This window comes from Papio anubis, chromosome 3 (assembly GCF_008728515.1).
Source record: "Papio anubis isolate 15944 chromosome 3, Panubis1.0, whole genome shotgun sequence".
Lineage (NCBI taxonomy): Eukaryota > Metazoa > Chordata > Mammalia > Primates > Cercopithecidae > Papio > Papio anubis.
Genome location: NC_044978.1, coordinates 38,607,023 through 38,625,006, shown reverse-complemented (window position 1 = coordinate 38,625,006; position 17,984 = coordinate 38,607,023). Strand labels below are relative to the sequence as shown.

Sequence of the window (17,984 nt, the reverse complement as noted above, 5' to 3'; positions counted from 1 at the left end):
ACCTGAGCCCAGGAGGTGGAGGCTGCAGTGAACTGTGATGTCATCACTGCACTGCAGCCAGGGCGACAAAGTAAGACTCTGTCTCAAAAAAAAAAAACAAAAAAAAAAAACAAAACAGAAACATGGATCCACAGCAATGATCACACTTTTTTTTTTTTTTTTGGAGATAGAGTCTCACTCTGTTGCCCAGGCTAGAGTGCAGTGACAGGATCTCGGCTCACTGCAACCTCCGCTTCCTGGGTACAAGTGATTCTCATGTCTCAGCCTCCCAAGTAGCTGGGATTACAGGTACATGAGCCACCACCCCCAGCTAATTTTTGTATTTTTAGTAGAGACAGGGTTTCACCATGTTGGCCAGGCTGGTCTTGAATTCCTGACCTAAAATGATCCACCTGCCTTGGCTGTCCAGGGTGCTGGAATTACAGGCGTGACCCACCGCACCCGGCCAGCACTCTTAATAATGTGCTATATGAACATGTTCCCACAGTGCAGAAAAACATGTGGAAAATATTCCTTGAGAATCAATGAATTTCACTACAACACTATCTATGAAAGTGAGAATCTTAAATAATCAAAATATACAATCATACAATAAAAGTAGATTGTTCCAAATTGACAAAATGATGTCCACAATATACGCTAAGAGGAAAAATAAACCTGAGGAATATTATGAATAATATGAGCTTGGGGAACATATAAAAGAAAATATACTTTCTTTTAATTGCCAATAATCTAGAACAGGGGTCAGCAAATTAAGGTATGTGTATCAAATCTAGCCTGCCAACAGTTTTTGGTTAGTACATTCTATAGGAGCACAACTAGGCCCATTTGTTTAAGTGTTATCCATGGCTGTTTTCAAATCACCATACTACACTGAGTTGACCAGTTGTGAAAAAGACCATGTGTACTGCAAGGCCTAAAGAACTATCTGGCCTTTTACAGAAAAAGCACATGTCTGGGCTAGCGAGTGAGGCTTAAGTCCTCCTCCTTATATTTCTCTGTTCTTTGAAGCTTTACAACAATCAACAATCAAAAGAAAGGAAAACAGAAAATCCTTAAAGAAAATAAAGAAGCTTTCTGCCATTCTATCACTTTGTTTCGATCTCTATTAGGCTCACATACACTATCATAATTTGAATCCAGCTCTGTCAGACTCTCTCTTCTATCCCCAAACTGTCTTCCAGCTACTTTAGAAGTTAGTGCAATACCTTATCTGTGATTTTGAGATGACATCATCAGGGTATTTCTTTTCAAATGCTATTAAACAGTACTCATTTAGGCATTACAGACAAAAACAATCCCTAGTGTAATTTTAAAACCCACTAATGAATAACTTCCTCTGATTCTACAGATAGAGAAAGCAAGGGCTTTCAAGAGTACAGATGTGAAATACTAGTTTGGGTTCTTAGTTTCCCTCTAGAGACCTAAAACCACATTGTGAATTTAACATCAATATATTGCCTTGTACTTTCAAACATTAATTGAATTGATTAGTCAATGGCACACTATCCTACTAGTCCCCAAACAAGTAACCTCAAAGTTACTCTAGTCTCTTCCCTCTTCTCTACCACCATCCTCCAGGCCCCTAATCCATCAACAAATCTTGTCAATATTTCCTTTGTAATATTCTCAGCTTTAATTTATGCTGTTTCATAGCCAATGCCCTAAAAATAAACGTTTCATCATTTCATACACATTATAACAATAAATCTTTTGAGTGCTAATTCTGATCTTTTAACATTTTTGTGCCTCTGCCTTTTAAAAACACTGTCAAACATCTGTTCAACACCTATTACATTATAGACTAGGCTAAGCAGCAAAGATGACCTTTCATTATATTTTAGTTGGGGAAAAAGAGAATACACTGGAGTCCTTTCCAGCTTGAAATTCATATTAATATAAGTGCTATGGTAGACATACCCTAATGTGACCTCCAGTGAGTCGTGGCTTTATATGATCCCAACCCCCTGAGTTCAACCTGGGCAAAATCTGGCACTTCCTTCTAGCAAACAGAATATGGTAAAGATTATGGGATAATCATTCCTTAATTAGGTTACTTGACATGCCAATGGTGATGGGATAATCACTCTGGTACTTATGTAATAAAGCTCTGCCCTAGCACACTGCAGAGATTCTCCTGCCACCCTTGAAGAAGAAGTAAGTGGCTATGTGTGACAAGGCCATGAGACAGGGAAGTATGGACAGCCTGTAGGATCTGAGAGCATCCTCACAGTGACAGTAAACAAGAAAATGGGAAACTCAGTCCCACAACAGCATGGAACTGAATTCTGCCAAGAAATTTATGACCCCAAGCTCCAGAAAGAAATGCAGTTTGACCAACACCTTTATTGTAGACTTGTAAAACTCTAAGCAGAAGATCCAGCTGAGTCTAGACTGCTGATCCATAGAAACTGTAGGATAGTAAACATAAAATTGTTTCAAGCTGCAAAATTTGTGGGAATTTGTTATAAAATAAGCAATACAAATAAAATTAGAACATAAAAATACGTTTGCTATCATATCTCTACAGAAGCAAAGATCACAATAATCTACTAAAGATGAAAAAAAGCTCCAATAGAAAATTAGAGCACGAAGATGAGCCTTAAACAAAGGGCAAAAGCAACAAAGAGAGAAAGATACTTCAGATAACAGTATGAACAAAGTTATCAAGAGAAAAAAATTTTTTTTTTCCTTGAGATGGAGTCTCACTCTGTCACCAGGCTAGAGTGCAGTGGCGCTATCTCATCTCACTGCAGCCTCTGGCTCCCTGGTTCAAGCGATTCTCCTGCCTCAACCTCCTGAGTAACTGAGATTACAGGCATGCGCCACCACGCCCAGGTAATTTTTGGATTTTTAGTAGAGACGGGATTTCACTTTGTTGGCCAGGATGTTCTCAATCTCCTGACCTCATGATCCACCCGCCTTGGCCTACAAAAGTGCTGGGATTACAGGCGTGAGCCACCACGACCGGCCAAGAAAAAATCTTGTGTGTTCCATTTTCAAGAGAACCAAAACATCCCTTTCTATTATGTAGTTTTCAAGATGTCCATTTACTGACACATACACTCAGATAGGTAGACGGATAATTTTCTGTCTTGATGTTTCATTCATTTTTCTGGTTATGTAGCATTTAAAAACCATGCAACACTTTAATAATGAAACAACAAGTGAAAGCTCCCAACCCTCTTTCCTGTTCACTTTTCGGAAAACATACCACCATCAGTAGTTTATGTTCCTGTCCTTACATTTATCTAAACTTATAGAAACATACACAGTATTTATGTTCATATGTATGAAACACATACAGTATTTATGTGCATATATATACACAATAAAATGTACATAAACTGTGGTGTTTCAAAATATTTTTTAAATATTTAAGAAGTCATACTATACTACTTGTATATTTTACTTAACCGTATACCAGTATGTAATCAGAACAGCTTCAAGTGACTCATGTGGATGGAGTGTACCATAATTTATCAAAATAGTCCCTTATCCAGAGATCATTCATTCTTTCATTCTCTGCCCCATTAAGATATCCATTATTTATCCAGTTACTAAAGCTAGAAATATCAGTCATATCTTCCTTCTTCAGCATCCTACAGATCTAATAGACTAAGTACTTCCCATTCTACCTCTGCAATAACTTTAATAGTTATTTTTCTCTTTTTTTTTTTTTTTTTTTTTTTTGGTGAGACAGGACCTCACCCAGGCTGCAGGGCAGTGGCATGATCCTTCCACCTCCCTGGTTCAAGCCATTCTCCTGCCTTCAGCCTCCTGGTAATCAGCTGGGATCACAGAAGCCCTCCCCACCACACCTGGCTAATTTTTTGTATTTTTAGTAGAGACGGGGTTTCACCATCTAGATCTAGCCAGGACGGTCTAGATCTCCAGACCTCGTGATCCACCCGCCTCAGCCTCCCAAAGTGCTGGAATTATAGGTGTGAGCCACTACGCCTGGCCAAAAGTTGTTTATCTTTGTAACATTTTCCAGTGCCCTTCACTGGAAACTCACTGGCACTCAGGATCATGTCTTTGATTATTATAATAGCTTCCAATCCAACTTCTTTCCATGAGTCTTACTATTCTTGCCCATTCTTCACTGGGGTCATCTTTCTAAAATGAAGATCTGATCATCACTGTATCATTAACAAGGTATCAGTCATCAGCCAGCTTCCCATGATCTACAAAAGAGACTACTTTGCATGGCTTATAAATCAGTCTCATTGTTGTTAAAATTTTATACTCTAAGAACTCCAGGCCAGGAACTACTTTCCCAAACATTACACCCTATTACTATACACTCCTTTGCCACTGGTCCTACTGTCCCAGGAATGACCTCACTTCATATTCCATCTAACCTACCTTCAAAGCTAAACCAAAGTAAAGGTTCACTACAAAACCTTTCCTGATCCCACACCTGCTTTCTCTCCATAGAAGTAATCCCCTACCAAAGTGCATAAGCCTCTTTTTTAGTACTTGTTATTTTGAAACTTTCTGTATAACACATTTTCAATTATGTATTTACAAATCTGTCTTCCATTTGACAATGCACCAACCATTTATACTTTTTCTTTACATAACCAAAGCATAGAACAGTGCCTGATCATTGCTGGGGACCCAGCAGCACCTATAAGGAAAAGAAACTCTTTGAATATCCACTTCTGCCAGTCACTTTTAAGCTGCTAACTGTAAGGAATACAAACATGCATAACACTGTCCACAAAGAGTTCACAATCTCATATGGAAAGTTATAGGACTATATATAAATAGCAAGATAACTTCAAAAAGGTTCTTAAGGTTCTTAAAACATATTCTTCTCTTAACTTCTGCAATAATATAAAGCACTTTCTTGGTTTTCCTCCTATCTAGCGGCTTTTTCTTCACTGTCCCCTTTGCTACATCCTCCGCCGCACTACCTACAAATCTTGTAATGTCCAAGAGCTCAGCTGTGTGTTCTTTCCTCCCTCTAAATTATTTCATCCAGTTCTATGACTTTTAATCCCACCTACATAGTACTAATTCCTGTGTTTATATCTCTAACACTATCCTTAGTCTCCTATATTTCAGACTCACAGAGCCAACTGTCCAACTAAAATCTTAACTTGGATACCCAATAGAGCATTTCAAATCCAACATTTCCAAAGCAGAGCTCTTGATTCTACCTACTCACTGCCAATAATACCTCTTCCCCATCACTACCTCAGTTTGTTCCACCACAATAAATAAATAGCACCAAAGTCCACTCAAACTCAAGAAATAATCTTGGATTTTGTCATTTTCTCACCTCCAAATCCCATTCATAAAAGCAAGTTCTACTGCCTTAACTATTAAATACATCACATATATGTTTACTTCTCTCCATCATCATTGCTACCACATCATTCTAAGTCACCACTCCCTCTTTTATAGAATACTCCAGTAATATCTTCACTGATTTATCTGCTCTCATTCTTGCCCTGCATACTGATCCTATCACAATTCATATTTCTAAGAATGTAAGTCATGGTATTGGGAAAGCTGGATATCAACATACAAAAGAATAAAATTGAGCCAGGCGCAGTGGCTCACACCTGTAATCCCAACACTTTGGGAGGCCGAGGCGGGCAGATCACGAGGTCAGGAGTTCGAGACCAGCCTGGCCAACATGGTGAAACCCCGTCTCTACTAAAAATACAAAAATTAGCTGGGCATGGTGGTGGTCACCTGTAATCCCAGCTACTCAGGAGGCTGAGGTAGGAGAATCGCTTGAACCTGGGAGGTAAATGTTGCAGTGAGCCAAGATGGCACCACTGCACTCCAGCCTGGGCAACAGAGCAAGATTCTATCTCACACACACAAAAAAAGAAATTAGATACTTGTTGCTATGGTTTGAATATCTGTATCCCCCTCCAAAATTCTTGCAGAAACCTAATCTCCAATGCAATAGTATTAAGAGATGAGGCCTTTCTGACGTCATTAGGTCATAAGGGCTCCTCCCTAGTGAATGGAATTAAGGCCTTTAAAGAACAGTCATCACACAATGTTTAAGCCTCTTCTGCCCTTTCGGCTTCTACCACGTGAAGACACAGTGCTCAATGTGCCATCTTAGAAGCAGAGACCCAGCCCTCATCACACACTAAAACCTGCCAGTGTCTTAATCTTGGACTTCTAAGCCTCTAAAACTGTGAGAAATAAATTGCTATTATTTATAAATTACCCAGTCTCAGGTATTTTTTATAGCAGCATACAGAGACTAAGGCACTTACATTATATACAAAATTACCTCAAAATGGATCAAAGACCTAAATGTAGGAGTTATAACAATAAAACTCCTAAAAGAAAACATAAGGAAAAGCTTCATGACCCTGAATTTGGCAATGATTTCTAGGATGTAATACCAAAAGCACAGGTAATAACAGAAAAAAAATAGATAAACTGGACTACATCAAAATTTCTGGGCCAGGTAAACCAGCTCACACCTGTAATCCCAACACTGCGGGAGGCTAAAGCAGGAAGATTGCTTGAGCTCAGGAATTTGAGCCCAGCCTGGGCAACATAGTGAGACTCCATGTCTATTTTTAAAAAGATAAAGGAAAAAGGAAAAAACAACAACAATAACAACCTTCTGTGCATCAAAGGACAAAACCAACAGAGTGAAAAGACAACCCCAGTGGCTCATGCCTATCATTCCTGCACTTTGGGAGGCCAAGTCGGAAGGGCTGCTTGAGCCCAGGAGCTCAAGAACAGCCTGGACAACATAGCAAGACCCTATCTCTACCCAAAAAAAAAAAAAAAATAGCTGGGCATGGTGGCATGTGCCTGTGGTCCCAACTACTCAGGAGGGAAGTGGGAGGATCACATTAGCCAGGAGTATGTAGCTGCCATAAGCCACTGCACTCCAGCCTGTATAACAGAGACCCTGCCTGTTTCAAAAACAAAACAAACAAATAAGCAAAACAAACAAACAACCCTGTAAGTTATATCATGCCACTTCTCTATGAAAAACTCTGCTCTTACTGAATAAGGTTTAATCCAAATTTCTTAGCATAGCTTACAGGGCCTTATATGAGCTGAATATTGAATAGTTCTCTTGACATTCCCAAGCCTTACTCTCTTTCTTGCTGATTTTGTTCCAGTCACTCTGGCCTTCAATTTGTTTAAATAATACACAAATACTATTCACTCCTTATGGCCTCTGCTCTTGCTGTTTCCTCACCTTAAAATGTTGTGACATACATCTCAAAAGGGTTAGTTACTTCTCTTCATTCAAACTGCTTCCCCTTCACAAGATTTTTCTAAACACTCCATACTCCCTAAAAGCCAATATGTTTATTCTCATAACATTACTCTGCTTTGTTTTCTTCTAAGCATTTATTACTATCTAAATTGTCTTATTTTGATTACTTGTTTATTATTTGTTTTCTCCTTTATGACAGCATAGACTTATTCACAGCTATATCCTCAGATTCCAGAATAGTACCTGGCACACGGATTATAATCAATAAATAGATACTGAATGAATGGTAAAAAAATGAGTGCCACAAACCACTCCCAATCTACTTTTTTGTCCTTTCTTTATATTCAAAACCTTAATTCCTTCATATCCATTTCATTCCTCTTTCCCTCTGAGGAATATTCTGCAATTCTATCCTACAAAGACCTTTACTTTATGTCAACCTTTATTTTTAGTATCGTTTTTGTAGAGACAGGGGTCTTGCAACGTTTTCCAGGCTGGTCTCGGAAATCCTGGCCTCAAGTGATCCTCTCACCTCAAATTCCCAAGTAGCTAGGACTACAGGTGCATACTATCTACTTTTTTGTAAAGACATACAGGCTCATGCTATGTTGCTGAGGCTGGTCTTCAACTCCTGGGCTCAAGCAATCCTCCCATCTTGGTCTCCCAAAGTGCTGGAATTACAGGAGTGAACCACAATGCCCAGCTTATTTTATGTCAGTCTTATCCCTAATGATTATTGTAGATACAGCATATACTTGTTTATAGAATATCTTATAAACATTCTGTTAGAATTATATGTGTATTACTCTATTCTCTCAGAAGATGTGCTTCCTTAACCAGAACTGATTAAGAAAGCAGGGAAGGAAAAAGGAAAAATCTTTAAAAAAAAGAGTAAAAAAAATTTTTTGCTTTTTTTTTTTTTTTAAATAAACATATCTAACAGGTACTGTTTAGGTAGGCTATACCCCATCATTATTTGATGAGTGGATAGTTTGCGGAAATACTTCAAACCAAATATTCTCAAGCATTTAAATTTATCTAAGCAGTTAACAGCAAAACCATGGAGCTTTTAGACTTAACTGTGTCATAAATTTAAGTTTGAAATATTTTCGCTGCATAATACAAAATGATTACCATCTAACCTTACTTATTTAAAAGAATATTATAAAAAGTGACTGGGATATATGTAAAGTAGTTAATAATACTTTCAGAGAAGAAGGGAAGCATATATATCTTTTCCTTCACAATTTACAAAATGTTTTAAAATCAAAGTATCTGAGAAAGTCCTGACTACATACCTCTCATTGTTTTAAATATACACACAATATTATTTGTCCTTTCATTAAGGAAAATATTAAAATGACTTCAAAAATTAAACTAATTAGATATCTAAACGATTTTTTTTTTTTTTTTGGCTATTGTAAGGGGTCAATTTTTCTCATCTATATGCTTATGTTACTAAATATGCAAATTATACAATATTTAGGAACAGCAATTTTATTTAATTAAAGGTAAATTAAAGTTTTAATTATTATAAGCAGCCTCAAAATGTTGCGTTTACTGTAGATTAAATGTCTAAATGCAGAGCATAAAACGATTCACATATTTTAATATTAAGAAGAAAAAACTATGTATAATTTACACCTACAGTGCAAGAAGGAAGAAAAAAATGCTTGTGTCAGCCTTAGGAAACAAACAGCCCTATCAAGTGACCAACTAGAAAAGATTCATACTAGAGGCTCAATAAATAACAATAATGATGACAACCATCTCCCATAACTACATTACAGCCCATTGGCCACATCTGATTATACTAGTCTAGACCTTGGGTAAGCACATACACATTTTCACCAAGAGTTTTCCAATATTACTGCTCTGTTTCCTGGGCTTTCTGTGACCCCCATTAGCAGCAACTGTCATTTTTGCTACTAGACATGACCATTGATGGGAAAGGAAAGTTACCACCTTTCTACACTCTAATAATTGAGAATGTGGAAATAATGTTCCTGAATTGGCAATCCTTCTAAATACAGTAATTTCTTTAGAATTAGCTACAGAGAAGGGGATAAATTGCTTCCAATGATTTTCTTCAGTAATATGAGAACTACTAAAGCCTCACTTTTCAAAATATCATCTCCATATATTAACATAGCCTTTATTCTTATAGTGAAGAATTATTGCCTAACTCTCCATGTACCTGCCTCCTCACGACATCTATCTCTCTCTGTCTCTCACCCAGCACATCCAATAATTAAGTATCACAAAAATCCCTAAATTGTTCTCTCTCTGCACCTTTCTCAGTTAAAGCTCTCAGTAACAACTTTGAATAAGGGATGTAAAGGCTCTAACATCACAGAATACACACACCTGAAACCTTACAAAGAATAGATTTTGTTGGTGACTGAAAAAATTAATTTAAATTAAAAAAAAAATTTTAACGGGCTTCATACACATTTAAGGCCAATTTAGATCTTTCTTGATTGAAATTTAGCCCAGGTAGTAGTCACTTTTTCTGGAAGGCAATATCCTTGATCGGGGAGACCACAAGGTATCCATATGCTTTACTACAGTTTAAATGGAGATAGCAAATACTCCATAAAGTTATTTCATCCTGAGAATATAAAACCTTAGTAATTTAATATAAATGTTACATCCTGACATCAACCTGTTTTTCCAAACTTATTTTACATGATAATCCCTAGTTGAGCATTTTAAAACAACTCATGGTATTACAGAGGCTAGAATGGAAGCAAAAGGACCAGGCTGCAAGCCTTTATCCAATTATTTTAGACAAAATAATTTCTTAGGACTATGAAAGAATCTATTCTCTAGAATGTGCAAATAAAAAGAGAGAGAAGATAGTTATATGTAGAAAAGCAAAAATACAGAGAAATGGCTCTCCTGACTCTCCACTTGGAATTCAGCAGATTCCTCTGCTGTACAATGTCTACCACCTTCTATCTTCTTATAACTGCCTTTGTCTCTTCATTGTCAGTGACATTTCCTTAGCGATTCATAGAAATTCATCCTTTCAGATTCCACTCTGACCACTCTTATTTAACACTGCAATGTCCTCTGTATCCGATTGTACCTATTCTCCCCCTCCTTGTTTTAACTTTCTCATATCACTTATCTGCTGAACATACTATCAACTTTTTAATTTCTTTATTATCTAACTTTACCAATTAAAATAAACGCTATCAGGGCAGGCATGTCTATTCTGACCATTGCTAAATTCCCAGAGCTGAGAATATGGACCAGCACGTGGCCAGTGTGGATTAATATTTGCTGAATAAAGTGAGTGACTCTATTTTCATTTTATTCTTATTTTACTCTTCTCAAAGGTTATGAGAGTTCCTTTATTCACCTATCCCTAATACATATCCATTTTTTCTATAATCATGTTTATTTAATAAACGATCATACTTACATAGAAGCTGTTGTAGTTTTTTAAAATGTATAAGGCTATGAAACATCTACACAAACATAAGCAGATTCTACAGGCACGTTATATCCAAGCCATCTTTGCTAAAAGTCATATACATTTGGTCTTGGTAAAAAAAAAAATGTCAAACAGCAAATCCTATATAGCGAAACATTTAAAGCTCTGAAATCTAGTAGAATTTAGCATTTTTAGGGGGTGAAAAAGCACCATTCAAACGCACCATTTTTTTACATAAATCAGAACAAAACAAACTTTAAAAAGTAGCCACAAATCAGCGTGGTGGCTCATGCCTGTAATCCCATTACTTTGGGAGTCCAAGGTGGGAGGATCACTTGAGCAGGAGTTCAAGACCAGTCTGGGCAACATGGCAAAACTCCAACTCCACAAAAAATACAAAAAAAAATACAAAAAATACAAAAAAATACAAAAAATACAAAAAATACAAAAAAAAAAAAAAAAAAGCTGTGGTGTGGTGGCAGGCACCTGTAGTCCCAGGTATTTGGGAGGCTGAGGTGAAAGGATCATCTGAGCCAGGGAGATCAAGGCTACAGTGAGCCTTGGATATTGCTACTGCACTCTAGCGTGGGCAACAGAGTTGAAACTCCATCTAAAAAAAAAGTAACCATTGAAAAATCATTTAATTATAAAATCCCATATAAAGTGCACAAAACAAGCCTCTATATTCAAAATCTATTAAAGGAAGTATATTAATGATAAGCTGAAATCAAGCTATAAAATTAAAAATAAAAAATAACCTGACTATGTAAGTACTTTAAACCAAAACATATGAATAAAATAAATAAGAAACATATGCTTATCCTAATTGAGAGAAAATTCTAATCTTCTTTGATAAGCTATTACACTTTCACAAAATGACAAACATTAATTTAAATAATCTAATCTTTAAGAGCATATACTTCATTCTAAATCACCCAGAGAAACTTCTATACCAATACAATCCAGGATTGAAGTAAACACAGATAAAGACATGAGCCCAGGAGTTAAGAGGTTGCAGCCTGGGTGACAGAACAAGACCCTGTCTCAAAAAAAAAAAAAAAAAGATAAAGTCTCTGCTCAACTAATCCATTGTTGATCTCTGACTCTACCCCAAAAATAGCATCATTTCCAAACAACTGTTTACAAGATGCAATTAAGCAGAACACAGTGACTCACGCCTGTAATCCTACCAACTTGGGGGACCAAGGTAGGAAGATCACTTGAGCCTGAGTGACAAGGCAGGAACTTATCTCTTAAAACAAACAAAAAAATTATAATAAAAAAATTTAATTGGTGCTTTTCTATAAAGTATCTTCCTACATATATAATTTTAAAACTGAAACCAGAAAAAGCATATGGCTCTTTAAGTAACACTCAAGGATTTCCAAGTGATAATCTCTACCTCAATTCAAATTTTATCTTCCACTGATACAGATGAGAATATATTCTAGCCACACTGTTTACTTATGTGCAATAAATACCTTTGTCTTTTTATCAAAGGATAACCCAGATCTAAAACACAAGTGCTCATGGCCAAACAGGGTCTAAATGAAATGTTTTCTGGCCTCTCTCCCTCTCTCCCTTTTCCCTCTTCACCTTCCCTTCTAGTCATTCTTCTTCTCATTCTGCCAACATTACTGGTAATTATGCTATTTAGAGAAGTAAAGACAAAGGCTGGAGCTGCTAAATGAATGCTCAGAAAGAAGACATGCAACCTAAGCAGATTAATTTTGAAGACAGACCAGTGTATTAGTACTCAAAGCATTATGTCTTTTATGTGGGCTATTCATATATTTGGATACAAGTCTGAGTTACTGCTGTAATAAGCAGACACTGACTGTCCCTAGAGGATGATTAAGCAACATGCCCAAAAGTATGTGGGATAATCTGCCCTTTCTGTGCTTTCCAAGGAAGGGGGAAAAAGAAGAGTCACAGCAGCACGTCTAAAAGTAAAGTTGTAGGAGGCTATGAAAGTTCTTAAAATGTGTTTTTATTAAATTAAACACAAAACTACAATTATAGGTTATTTTAATTATTTACATATTTAACAAATTACAAGATTCAAGATGAGAATTTAATCTTAAAATTTTTACCAAATATTATACTTTTAAACTAGGTTTCATAGTCTACTACTTCCCTGACTTTTACTATCAAACATTTAAAAAATTAACCAATAAAACTATGCCTGTTTTTTAATTTAAAATATAAATGAAATAGAAACAATGAGAGAAACTAATAAAAACATTAATAAAACTAGAAACAAGAATGAAAGGAGGCCAGGCACAGTGGCTCATGCCTGTAATCCCAGCACTTTGGGAGGCTGGATGACTTGAGCCCAGGAGTTCAGCACTAGCCTGGGCAACAAGGCAAAACCCCACCTCTATAAGAAAAAAAAAACTGAAAAAGTAGCCAAGTGTGGTGTCCTCAATAGCAGTTCCAGATACTTAGAAGGCTGAGGTGAGAGGATCACTTGAGCCAGGGAGATCGAGGCTAAAGCAAGTCGAGACCATGCCACTGTACTCTAGCCTGGGCAACAGAGCAAGACCCTATCTAAAAAAAAAAAAAAAGACAGAAAACTGATAGAGGATTTACACTGATTTTTCAAAATTCTAGAGGTTAAGAACAAAAAGAGCACTACCTAAATACATAAAATATTCATCATTCTCTCTAAGAGACACAAGTCATAAGACAGGAGACCATCAACGAATCATTACAAATTTCACAGAATAATGTCTCAGAGCAGCTGCCTTGATCACAGCTACCTAGAACAACATCAGGAGCTTAAAATGCTCTAAAAAGTATTTGGAGGGATCACAAGCAAGCTGGCAAGAAGAAAGGAGGCAACCTAGCAGCCAGATCTATTTCTGCCAGCAAAATTAACATCAATATTGAGACACTAAAATTTTTTGCAAGTAATATCACCAAAACCTCCAAGAAAATAAGAATAAAAGGGAAAATAAGAACTTGAAGCCCTTTATTTATCCAAATAAGAAAAAACATACAAGATTCATTGGTAAAGAATTGAGTTGAAAAATGTAAGCAACAGTGTTATGGAATTTAATTAAATATGTTTCAATTCAATTCAGTTTCAATTAAATACATTTGTAAGGTGAAGAAAAAAATAAGTAAGATAAAGACAATCGAATACACAAATAAATCAATTCAGGTCCAATATACATAAACAATGTAACCTACACCACACCTAAATTTGGTATAACACTGAACCCTCAGATTTCATTCAAGAGGGTCAAAGGGAGCAGTAATAACTGTACATTATTTTCTGTTGATGTGGTGCTACAGCATCACAGACTCTAAAAGGTGGCTTTAATATTCTTTAAGTTCTTTAAAACTATTGATTTAAAGAAAGTTGTGCCTTTCAAGAATAAGAAAACTCTTTTAGATCTATCACTTGCATATTTAAAACATAAACGGAGGTGGTGATAATAATGATTCAAGATATCATAAAACACTCATAAACAAAATTATCATTCAGGAATAACAATGTTCTTGCTCATAATATGTGAAAATTTCATTTTTAACTGAAACCTTTTATTGTAAGTATATGTATTTTTTTTTCTCTTTTAAGTCATCAAGGTTGTAACAATTATGTCAGTGATTATCAATTATTCTAGCTCTATAAATTTGTTTAAAATGGAGTGTTGTTTACATAAAAAATACCAATAATTGAACTCAAAATTACCAAAACAATGTATTTAAAAATATCTTATTAAACAAATGTTAAGTTAAAGAGACCATCAGCAAATCACTATAAATTTCACAGAATAACATCTCATAGAGCAGCTGTCTTGATCATAGCTACCTAGAAAACATCAGCAGTTTCTACCAAACAACAATCACTTATGTCTGAACTTAGTAATTGATTTGCTAATGATACTCTTCAAGTCTGTTAGACCTTATGCTGTAGTCTGTCTATAAAGGTCTTCATGTTATTTACACTAATAAAACATTAATCAAGGGCAAAATTTATAGCAGCTACGCTATAAATGAGGTCAAGGCAGGTCAGACTTACATAATAAGAAGAAAAAAGGTTAGTCTTTGCAGTAAAAAGGAAAATCCTTATTATTATTCTTCCTGCCCCTGGGATTAAGTCTAGTAGTCAAACACTCCAAACTACTTCACAAACACATCTATTCCTATGAAAACTCATGTAACCTCAAGGCACTAAATATTTATAAAAGGAAAGCCAAATCCACTGATTTACAAAAATAACCCACTAAAATTTTCCCTTAAAATATATTCTACGCTGTAAATAAAGAGAGAATGAAAATTTCCAATTTTACCTCCACTATTTTACTAATCACTCTTAGCTTCCACCACTGTTTATTTCAAACACTTAAAAGATAAAGGCTGAGTGTTCTCTATAGGCTAAGCAGTGAAGTAAAGAAAAGAGTTTCTAACTATGGGAGGCTAAAAAATCTAAACAGAATAAGAAAAGCAAAGGCAAAAAGTCAGAGAAAGGGTACTATGAAAACGGTAACAGATGATATAAAAATAAATTTTTCAAACAACTGTTTCAACAAATTTTCAGAAATAGCAATAGCCAGAGTATTAGCATTTGTGCCAGTACCTTCAAGTCTCAGTTCCCACAGAATAACACAGGTCCAACAGACACCTGTATATGCAGTAAAGTGTGTTACAAGAGAGGAACTCTGAGCTTATGGCACTTGAATCTTTTGTGATGGCCAGTAGGTCTGTTGGTCTTTGGCTCAGAGAGAGACATTATTATACTAGACAGTAAATGATCTTGCTTTGTTCCAAATGGAGACACTATTTCTATATTCCGAAGATGTCTGATATATAAAGATCTTTGAATGGTAATGCAAAACAAAGGCATTTGGTATCTCTACTTACAAGGCCAAAAATCTTAAGAGTGATGCCTGGCTTTAAACCCACATCCAAGCCATTAGGATATCCTGTCAGGTCTTATCTTCAAAATAGGTTCACAATCCTACTACTTCTTACCTCCTCTACTGCTAGCAACCTTGTCCCAGTCACCATCATGTTTAACCAGAATTACTACAATAGCCCCCTAATTGATCTCTTTGTTTTTTGTTGTTGTTGTTGATTTGTTTGTTTGTTTTTGAGACAGGGTCTCATTCTACTGCCCAGGATGGAGTGAAGTGACGTGAACACAGCTCACTGCAGCCTCGACCTCCTGGGCTCAAGTGATCTTCCTGCCTCACCCTCCCATGTAGCTGGGATCACAGGTGCACGCCACCACACCCAACTAATCCTTTTTATTTTCTGTAGAGACAGGGTCTCACTATGTTGCCCAGGCTGGTCTCGAACTCTCGGGCTCAAGAGATCCTCCCACCTCGGCCTCTCAAAGTGCTGGAACTAGACATAAGCCACTGCTTCTGGCTGATCTCTTCACTTTTATCCTTAAATTCCTACATGCATCAGTCATAGTAATTCTTTGTCCCCCAAAGCAGGGTCTTGCTCTATCTCCCAGGCTACATTGTAGTAGCATGATCACAGCTCATTGCAGCCTCGTCCTCCTAGACCCAAGGGATCCTCCCACCTGACAGCTTTCCAAGTAGCTGGTGCTACAGGCCCCTGCCACCATACCAGGTTAATTGTTTGCTTTTTTTGTAGACAGAGTTTCACCATGTTGCCCAGGCTGGTTTTGAACTCCTGGGCTCTAGCAAGTCACCCACCTCAGCCTCCCAAAGTGCTGGGATTACAGGTGTGAGCCACTGCACCCATCCCAGAGTGATCTTTTTAATTCATAAGGGAGACTGTCTTCCTCTTCTCAAAATCGTGCAATGGCTGTCGTTTCCCACAGAATAAATTATAAAGCCTCTACACAAAATCTTGCCCTATGTTATATCTCTGACCTTACTTCCTATTTCATTCTACTTTAATCACTCTTTTCTTGCTATATTGGCCTCATTCCTCAAATACACTACAGAGGCTCTCACTTGTACACTGGCTGTTCCCTATGCTTTTCCATACATGGCCCTTTAACTGACTCCCTGTGTTCTTCAAGTGCTTGCTCCAATGTTACTTTCTCAATGAGTCCTAATCCTGCCACTGTATTTTAACTACAAACCATACCAAACTTTTCTACTTCCTTCAAAAATTTAATTCCCCTCATCTGCTCCATATTTTCTTTTCTCATAGTACTGACCATCATTCACATATTATATAACCTATTTATTTTTTTATTGTTCATAATCTGTCAATGCCTACTTGAATACACAATCCACACACAAAAAAAGAATCTTTATCTATTTTGTTTATTGCACTGTATCCTCAGTAGCAATAATAATTCCTGGGACATAATATATAATAAATGGATGAGGAATTGAAACTCAAAAACCAAAAGCACTTGCCAAGTATCAAAGCTGAAACCTGAACCCAGGCCTATCTTCAAAGCCAATGCTCTTAATCATAAGTCTATGTTGCCTCACCTATTAAATGTAACAGTAACATACATAAGTAAGGGTAGTTACATTTAGTAAAGTCTACAATGATCAAAATCACCTCATATAAATTTTTCTTTAAAAAAGCCCAGGAATTACACTTCAATAAACACTAAAAATTATAAAAAATCTGCTCATGGGTGTTTTGCATTAAGCAGAACATTTGTATATTTAATCAACTGCTCCAGTTACCTCCTTTTCTGTATATAAACTTCAATATCATCCAATACCTTAGTGTTGAAATCAGCCAAAAGCTATTTTTCAATAACTATACACTTTGAAATGTTTACTAAAAGGAAGAGTAAAGAATTAGTCATTATTTTATTCATTGCCCTATGAATTAGTAATCACTGCTATAAATCTATATCAGTTTTTATTGATCACCTACTACTTGCCACACTCTACAGGAAAATGTAGCTCTATTTTTCATATAGATCATTGTAGTAACCTTGCTACTGTTGTTCATTTCAATCAGGTCTTCCCTCCTTCAACCTATCCTAAATAATTCTGCCAGTTAATCTTTCCAAGCCCCAAATATCACAATGACTTCTTTTGTTTGAAATCTTCCAAGGTTTCCCACTCTCTTGAGGAATCTAGATGTCCAATTCCAACACCACCTCTCCAACACACACACACACACACACACACACACACACGAATATCCTATATACCTTCCCACATTACAATGCCTTCAGATATTCTGTTACCTGTGTTTGAAACATTTTTCACACAAATGTCCTCCAATTTTTCCATAACCTCCAATTTTCTAATGTTTACATGACAAATCATACTGATCCTTGAAATGCCTCTCAAGAATCATGTTTCCTGGTTAAGTTTTAAGCACCCTGTACTTACATATTTCCATCACAGAATT

The 17,984-nt window shown here is 36.4% G+C and overlaps 1 protein-coding gene across 5 annotated transcripts in view; it reads right to left on the bottom strand.

Annotated features, from left to right (window-relative positions):
- Positions 1-17,984, bottom strand: part of LRBA (LPS responsive beige-like anchor protein) — a 766,866-nt gene that overhangs the window by 500,963 nt on the left and 247,919 nt on the right. The window lies entirely within an intron of this gene.